At 42.1% G+C, this 9,120-nt stretch overlaps 1 non-coding gene across 1 annotated transcript; it reads left to right on the top strand.

Annotated features, from left to right (window-relative positions):
* The first annotated feature begins 8,568 nt into the window (after nt 1-8,568).
* On the top strand, nt 8,569-8,732 carry LOC115835006. Its single transcript, XR_004029977.1, has one exon. It is a non-coding gene; the product is annotated as a U1 spliceosomal RNA (small nuclear RNA).
* The last annotated feature ends 388 nt before the right edge of the window (nt 8,733-9,120 follow it).

Here is a 9,120-nt window from a genome sequence, read left to right as displayed (position 1 = left end):
CCAACTTGCCAACAAGGCAGGAGAATTCCTTGAACCCTGGGAGGTGGAGGTTGTGGTGAGCTGAGATTGCACCACTGCACTCCAGCCTGGGCGACAGAGTGACACCCTGTCTCAAATAAATAAAAATAAACTGCTGGAGGGGGACAAAATATATCAAACAAAACAGGCTGAAGCCTGCACTGTGTGTTTTATTTTGGCGGGGGAAGACTAGGCTAGATTAGCAGCAGGCTCTCACCACGCATGTACCGTTTTAGAACTGTTACACAGCGTTGAGGCTTAATAGTTGTTGTGGAGCCCATGACCAGCACTCAGTTCCATACCCTTTCTTACAAAAGAACTTACTCTGCAAAGCAAGTATAATAACCCTGAGGGCGGGCGTGGTGGTACATACCTGTAATCCTAGCACTTTGGGAGGCGGACGCGGGTGGATCACTTGAGGTCAGGTGTTCGAAACCAGCCTGGCCAACATGGTGAAACCCCCTCTCTCTGAAAATACAGAAATTTAGCCAGGCATGGTGGTGGGTCCCTGTAATCCCAGCACTTGGGAGTCTGAGGCAGGAGAATCACTTGAACTCAGGAGGTGGGAGTTGCAGTGAGTCGAGATGGTGCCACTGCACTCCAGCCTGGGTGACAGAGCAAGACTCCATCTCAAAAATAAAATAAAATAACCCGAAGGAAATGTTAACTGAGCAATTCTGTGGATAGACCAGAGTTAAAATACAAAGACACATGTTTCATCCTCTTTAAAAAGTGCAGGATAGGCCGGGCGCAGTGGCTAACACCTATGATCCCAACACTTTGGGAGGCCAAGGCGGGTGGATCACCTGAGGTCATGAGTTCGAGACCAGCCTGACCAATAAGGTGACACCCATCTCTACTACAAATACAAAAATTAGCCAGGCACGGTGGCGTGCACCTGTAGTCCCAGCTACTCGGGAGGCTGAGACAGGAAAATTGCTTGAACCCAGGAGGCGGAGGTTGCAGTGAGCCAAGATCATGCCACTGCACTCCAGCCTGGGCAACAGAGCAAGACTCCACCTCAAAAAAATAAAAATAAAATAAAATAAGTGCAGGACATGTTCCTATGTTTAATCTTTAGGCTTAGAGCACACAGAGTAGCATCAAAAGGGTAAATGTTGGGGAAACAGTATTCTAACACATCCAATTCGCCTTATAATTCGTTGAGCATATGAAGTATCTACCGTGTTTTGAGAACTTCCTAACTAGTTTTCCTGGTGCAATAAGAGTGATTGATAGTTTCAAAATTAATTTTGCAATCTTGAATCTTCAGGTGTTTTCTGAACAGTGTGGCCAGAGCTACAGGGGACAAAAGAGATGATCAGAGGACCAGCAGTCTTGGCCTCTGGGAGATTGCTGGACATGCAGAACCATGGGCCTTTGTATACACTTAGGAAGGACTGCTCTGAAGATCTGCTTCCTGACCTTAAATAAATTATCATTTGAGTTGGAAAAACCATAGGGAACTACTGAAGGTAGAATTTAAAAAACTTCTATATAATGTATTATGAAACATAAGGGCTAGAAGGGTTAATGAGAGAGGGGCTATTAGCATCATTAATGTTCTCACGTGATATCAGAACACTAACTCTACTTTGGGTTGTTACAATTAATTGCTTTCGTGCCTTCTGAATTCAAAATTAATACACTCCATAAAGTTTAGAAGCATGGACTACACATCTCTGTATTCCTCTCAACAGTCTGTACATAGTATATGAAGTACATAAAGATCTGTTAAATAAATTTGATAATATGATCCTGGCTGGTTGGTTGGGATTTTACAGATTAAATTTTTAGGGGGATTTTCTTAGTAAAAACATAAGAGAATGTTTAGGGTCATGGCATTTCTTGCTCTAGTCTTTATTTCATTTTGGGGGAGACACAGAATTGTTTTTCAGTCAGCTCTGTGTCAGAGGAGAGAGTAAAACTGTTCCTTCATCGTGCAACAGTAATCTGAGTCAAGGATATGAAACAAGCCCTTCAGGAAGTGAGCCAATTAAATGTCATTTCCTTAGATATGAAGTTAATAAACAAAATATAGCTAAAGCATCAAAACACTGGAGAATCTTATATTCCCTAAGTGGTAGAAATAAATTGATGTCCCATGATAAAAATAAACGAGATCCATGGGAAATTTTTCTTGTTCTTCCCCATCATGTTGTCTCATCTCTCACACATTATGCACAATGATATGAGAAAATCAGAAGAACTTTTCTCGTTTCTTTCCTCTTTTGTTAGGTGGTAAATACCAGCTGGAGCTTTGTGAGCAGTGAGTAATATACCTGGCACAGAACCAAGGTAACTGCTACCTGAAAACTTTCCACTCTGCTGTTATCCTTCTGTTCAGGAATCATATAGTCCAAATGAATGAATGGAAGAAACCACCTCTGTGGGCTTTCATACATAGCACTTTTCCGGGAGCATTGAGTGCCTTGTTAAGCTGCTGTCAGCTTTCAGTTTTGCCCTTGTACCTAGTCCACACTCAAACGCTTAATCTCAGAATGGTTTCCTCTTGTGTCTCAGCACCCATCTGGGCACTCTCCCCTGGCCACAGCCTGGTTTGTTCTCAGGGGATGGAAACTGACTATATCATAACAAGTAAAATATATTTAGGACTGTCAATGTATCAGAGGCCACAGTGACAGGTCCTTACTCATATCCCTCAGGTCTTCTCTGCAAGCTTCCAGCTGTCAGTACATGCCTCTCTGCCCTCAGGCCATTTCCCCAAGCCCAAGGAGCCTGCTCTACCTGTGCACAAAACAGTCCTGAAGTTTAGAATTACTATGCCCAGGAGGAGCCATTACCAATGACCAATAAGTGCTGGTGATTGATACCCCAGCTTCCTAGTCCTTGAGCCAAGGTAATTCTAAAGTGTGTGTTTTATTTCACAGTGGGGCTAAGCTTCTAACGTACCTTTGAGTGGCTGCATTTTCTATCCCTGTGTCGTACACCCTGCCATACCAGTGTTTCCTGCAACTTTCAAATAAACCACTAGTCCTCGAATCTTGGACTCAGGGTCAGCTTCTGGTGGAACTCAAAGTGTGATGGCCAGTAGGCAAACAAAATATTCTCATAATGGATTCCAAAGCCAGATATACATAAATTTTGAATTTCCCAGGGGACAATTAAAAGTCAGCAATTCATAGATAAGCCAAGACTCAAAGTTGCTAAACCTAAATTCCTTTACTCACAGCATCAATATTCATCATACTGCCTCTTCATGCTCTGAAAGTGTTCTTCTGACTCAATGACCTCTGCTGGTAAATCGTTTAACAGAATGCATTTCCAATCATTTTAATGTGCTTCGAAGGTTACAGCCCAAGCCTCCGAACATGATTCACAGGTGTTTTCTATAACTCTAATTCTGATGTACCAAGTGACCTTGGCCATTTTAATGCCTGTTTTCAACTAGAATGCACTGTGTTGTGAAACGATTGTTTATGACGGATAATTTTATATTTTAGTGTTACTTAATTATTTTTCAACTTCTTCTATATTTTCCCTTTTCCTCAAATACTGATTTATGCTTTTTTTCTCTTTCCTTTTTACTTGAATTTCTCCCTCTGTTTATTTCTATCCTGTTATTATTCTTTTTGTAACAAAATAATACAGTCCATCTAATATGCATACAGTGTATGTTATGTTCCTACCAGATCCCTTTTGGATCAAGGAACTCACTCCTCCAGCTGCTGGGTATTGCCTGCTGATGGCTCACAACTCAGTTTCTCTCAAAGAATTGCCCTGGGCTGAAAGAAGTTATCTAGCCCAAAGTTATACTCCTCGGCCCGGCGCGATGGCTCACGCCTGTAATCCCAGCACTTTGGGAGGCCGAGGCAGGTGGATTAACCGAGGTCAGGAGTTCGAGACCAGCCTGGACAACATGGTGAAACCTCGTCTCTACTAAAAACACAAAAATTAGCTGGGTGTGGTGGCATATGCCTGTAATCCCAGCTACTCGGGAGGCTGAGGCAGGAGAATCACTTGAACCCAGGAGGTGGAGGTCGCAGTGAGCCAAAATCACACCTTTGCACTCCAGCCTGGTGACAAAAGCAAGACTCCCTCTTAAAAAAAAAAAAAAAAAAAAAAAGGTTACACTCCTCCCTGGGGACAGCCAGCATCCAAAATGGCCCAGACACTTTGCCTCCATTTGGAACAACTTCAAAGGGCTATCACAGCTGCAGAGCTCTCTGTAGGATCAGCAGACACCTCTTTTGCAATTGCATAGGAGTTCAACTTCTGCTTTTACCTGGTTCTGTTTTCTTTACTCTTCACAAGTGCTGATCCTGAAAGCGCACCGCAGTTAACCTTCTGCACAAAAATCTCAGAATCTCAGAATCTGTTTCCCAGGAAGGTCCCAGGAACTTCCAAATAAAATTAGAAAATTATGAGGGGATCAGGTGCAGTGGCTTACACCTGCAATCCCAGCACTTTGAAAGACCAAGGCAGGAGAATCACTTGAGCCCAGGAGTTCAAGACCAGCCTGGGCAACATAGTAAGGCCCTGCCTTTATTTATTTATCTATTTATTTATTTATTTATTTATTTTTTCTTTTTTCTTTTGAGACAGAGTCTCACTCTGTCACCCAGGCTGGAGTGCAATGGTACAACCTCCACTCACTGCAAGCTCCGCCTCCTGAGTTCAAGTGATCCTCCTGCCTCAGCCTACTGAGTAGCTGGGATTACAGGTGCCCACCACCACGCCTGGCTAATTTTTGTATTTTTAGTAGAGACAGTGTTTCATCATGTTGGCCAGGCTGGTCTCAAACTCCCGACCTCAGGTGATCCACCAGCCTTGGCCTCCCAAAGTTCTGGGATTATAGGCATAAGCCACCACGCCTAGCCTGAGGCCCTGTCTTTAATAAAACAACAACTTGGTGGACTGTCCTGGAGTAAAAAAATAAATACAACAACAACGACAACAACAACAACTAAAGGAAATCAAGAGGGATAAAAATGTCCTCATTTTAATCTATTATTTTTTGTGCACTCTGCCTAGTATATATAAGTTGGTATCACAAACCCTTAGAAAGTACAAATACAGCCCGGGCACGGTGGCTGACACCTGTAATCCCAGCACTTTGGGAGGCTGAGGCAGGCAGATCACCTGAGGTCAAGAGTTGAGACCAGCCTGACCAATATAGTGAAACCCCATCTCTACTAAAAATACAAAAATTAGCCAGGCGAGGTGGCAGGCGCCTGTAATCCCAGCTTCTTGGGAAGCTGAGGCAGGAGAATCACTTGAACCCAGGAGGCGGAGGTTGCAGTGAGCTGAGATTGTACCATTGCACTCCAGCCTGGCCAACAAGAGTGAAACTCTGTCTCAGAAAAAAAAAAAAAAAAAAGAAAGAAAGAAAGAAACAAAAGAAGGTAAAAGAGTTATATTTCGAAGGCATATTTACCATGCCTTCTGTGAAGGCACATCTGTTGGCACTGCTTCTTTTAATTGCAATACTTCAATTACTAGCAATTCCAATCAGTTAGTAGTTAGGGTGCTATGGCCTGAATGTTTATGCACTCCTCTCCCAATTTATTTATTTTTTTGAGATGGAGTCTTACACTGTCACCCAGGCTGGAGTGCAGTGGTGTGATCTTAGCTCACTGCAACCTTCACCTCCCGGGTTCAAGCCATTCTTCTGTCTCAGCCTCCCTAGTAGCTGGAAATACAGGCACCTGCCACCATGCCCGGCTAATTTTTGTATTTTTAGTAGAGATAAGGTTTCACCATGTTACCCAGGCTGGTCTCAAACTCTTGACCTCAGGTGATCCACCCGCCTCAGCCTCCCAAAGTGCCGGGATTACAGGCGTAAGCAACCGTGCCCAGCTCCTCTCCCAATTAATATGTTGAAACCCTGACCCCCAAGATGATGCATATTAGGATATAAGGACTTTGAGAGGTGATTAGGTCATGAAGCACCCTCATGGAGGGGATCCTTATAAAAGAGGCTGGAGAAAGCTCCCTTGCCCCTTGCACCATGTGAACTCACAGTGAAATAACCAAATTCTATGAGCCAGAAAGCAGGCTGTCACCAGACACTGAATTTGCCAGCATCTTGATTTTGGAATCCCAACCTCCGGAAATATGAAAAATAAATTTTTGTTGTTTATAAACCACCCAGTCTATGATAATTCGTTATAGCAATCCTAATGCACTGCGACATAGGCTCGTACTAACAGCTGTAATAAATAGACCTCAAAATATATAGTACTAAAACATAGTAACAGTTTATTTCTTGCTCACCTAAGAGGTTGTTGTTGCTGAGGGATGGTGGACCCTCTCTGTATCAGGCCCCCTTATGTTAAGTTTATTATGTAGCTCTCCTTTCCTCAAATCCTCACTGTCATCAGCATCTAGCCAGTAAAAGGGGAAACAGAGCAGAAAAGAGACTTACGTATTTGTTAAAATAATGTCATAGATCATTATTTTGTTCCATAGATCAGAATTTGTTCCATAGATCAGAATTCAGTTGTGTGGCCACAACTAACTACAAGGCAAATTTAGAAAAATAGTCTAGTTGTGTGCTCAGCAAAAAGTGGAAACTCATTTTTGCTGCACAGTTGACAGACCCAGACACGGAGTCTTTGTGTAGCATAAGAAAGACAAATACCAAGCTCTTCGAACCATACTAGATGGATCTTAAAGGTGTCAGTCGGCTGACTGCTAGAGTCAGTCAGTAGCAGAAACGCTATGGATGAGAATCCACCTTCTTTAGCTGTCCTGAGAGTGCTTAAAACTTAGTATCTAAAAATAATTCTAACATTCAATAATAGTTGTACCAATATACCAAAGTAGGCCCCATAGTAAAGCACTTTGTCTGCTTCAAGACAGGATAGATGGCCTCTTAGGAACAGACTGAGTTGGCCTTTTCTCCCCCTTCCCCCTTCTAATGAATCAGCCCCATTGTTTGGGAAGTCTTCTGAGACCATTATCTGGGTGTCTCATTGCTCTGACACTACCACTTTGGGTGCTAGAATTTCAATCATGACGACCAATGAGACTTAACCAGTTCATTTTCTTAACATTTTGTCAACAAATGAAATATGCTTTTCTTATAAAATGACTGTTAAGAAAAAAGTTATTTCTCTTGACATATTCGCACAAGTAAACAGTAAATCAGCATTCAAGCCAGAGATCAGAATTTTATTTGAAGAAGATGACAACTTTGTGGTTAATGGTATTCTTTTTGTACTTACTCGCTCTTCCAGATCAACGACAGAGAATAATTGGCCATTCTGTAGATGGCTTCATGAGAGAAGAACTTACAACCCATGTTGGATTTTTTTTTTTTTTTTTAAGTTCGAAAAGGATGTTCCTGGGGGAAAATATAATCATGTTTATATTTCAGACGAAACTGTCTGGGTTGGAGGTTTTCAATTTGTAGCCTAAATGGTTGATTCAGACATGTCTACACATGGAACAGCCAAATAATAATTAAGAGCTATCAGTGAACACCACCACACTAGATATTATCAGTGTTTACCCGTAGTGTCTGCTCATATTTACAAATCACTTTATAATGTTCATGAAAGTATTTTCCCTCAATTATTTATTTCTAACTAGTCATATAGCATGGGTGGATAATCTTTCTTTTTTAAAAATTGCTGATTACATTCACTAAAGCAAAACCAACTATGTCATTAATTTAGAGTTGTTTTTGCTTAAAGAAACATTAAACATCAAAATCGTGTCCTTTTCCGCCTAAGCAAACAAAAAAGCACATAATTCTTACAAAAATGCTTTAAAATATTATTTATTTCCATTTTGTGACGAGTTAGGAGAGAGGGGAGCAAATAGGAAGGGAGAAGGAAGAAGCAGGAGGCAGGGGTGGAAAGTAGAGACCTGGATAGAGGGATGAGAAGACATAAAAAGGAAAAGGAAAACATAAGTGATCAAGGAATGAGTTGAGAGGGGAAACAAAGCAGGGGAGAGAATGAGAAAGAAAATGGAGGAAGAGGCTGGGCACAGTGGCTCACGCCTATAAATCCCAGCACTTTGGGAGGCTGAGGTGGGCAGATCACCTGAGGTCAGGAGTTCGAGACCAGCCTGGCAAACATGATGAAACCCTGTTTCTACTAAAAATACAAAAATTAGCCGGGCATGGTGGCGCACACCTATAATCCCAGCTACTCAGGGGGCTGAGGCAGGAGAATCGCTTGAACCCGGGAGGTGGAGGTTGCAGTGAGCCGAGATCGCGCCACTGCTCTCCAGCCTGGGCAACAAGGGTGAAATTCCATCTCAAAAAAAAAAAAAGAGTGGAGGACATTTGGATAAAGTGAAGAGCAGAACCTACCTATTAGGGAAGGGAAGTGGATTGGGTTTCCTACCCTGTCTGTAGACTCCGTGAAGAGCCATGTCTCTCCAGCCAGAAAGATATTCTTGCTTAAGTAACTCCTTACAACCTACTTCTTCATAAATTTTGTAAATTCTTTCTTAAAAATTGAAATATAATTTACACACCATAGAATTCATCCTTTTAAAATATATAGCTCAGGATTTGCGGTAAGTTCACAAGGTTATGCAATCTACACCACTAATTAATTCAAGAATATTTTCATACTTACCTAGGAGGTGAAATACCATCATCACAAAGGTGGTTATCCCAGGGTGAGGCTTATCCGTTGCACTCTGGATGTGCTGATCCCTGCAATTTCCCCAAATGTGGAGAACTCAACTGCATAATCTTTGGCAGTGGGAAACTGTGTTCACACTCTCTTCTGTAACAACAACAATGGAAAAAAAATATATATATATATATATTTATCACCCCTAGGAAATCATGTGTTTTGCTATATTAGCAGTAACTCTCCATCTTTTCCTCCTTCTAGCTCCTGGAAACCAATAATCTCTTTTCTGTCTCTATATTCTGGAAATTTCTTTTCTTTTTTTTTTTTTTTTGAAACAAGGTTTGGCTCTTGTTGTGCAGGCTGAAGTGCAATAGCGCGATCTCAGCTCACTGCAACCTCCACTTCCCAGGTTCAAGAGATTCTCCTGCCTAAGCCTCCTGAGTAGCTGGGATTATAGGCGCCTGCCACCACATCTGGTTAATTTTTGTATTTTTAGTAGGGACGGGGTTTCACCATGTTGTCCAGGCTGGTCTCGAACACC

The sequence above is a fragment of the Nomascus leucogenys genome, chromosome 4 (genome assembly GCF_006542625.1).
Source record: "Nomascus leucogenys isolate Asia chromosome 4, Asia_NLE_v1, whole genome shotgun sequence".
Lineage (NCBI taxonomy): Eukaryota > Metazoa > Chordata > Mammalia > Primates > Hylobatidae > Nomascus > Nomascus leucogenys.
This window is presented reverse-complemented; position numbering and strand designations above follow the sequence as displayed.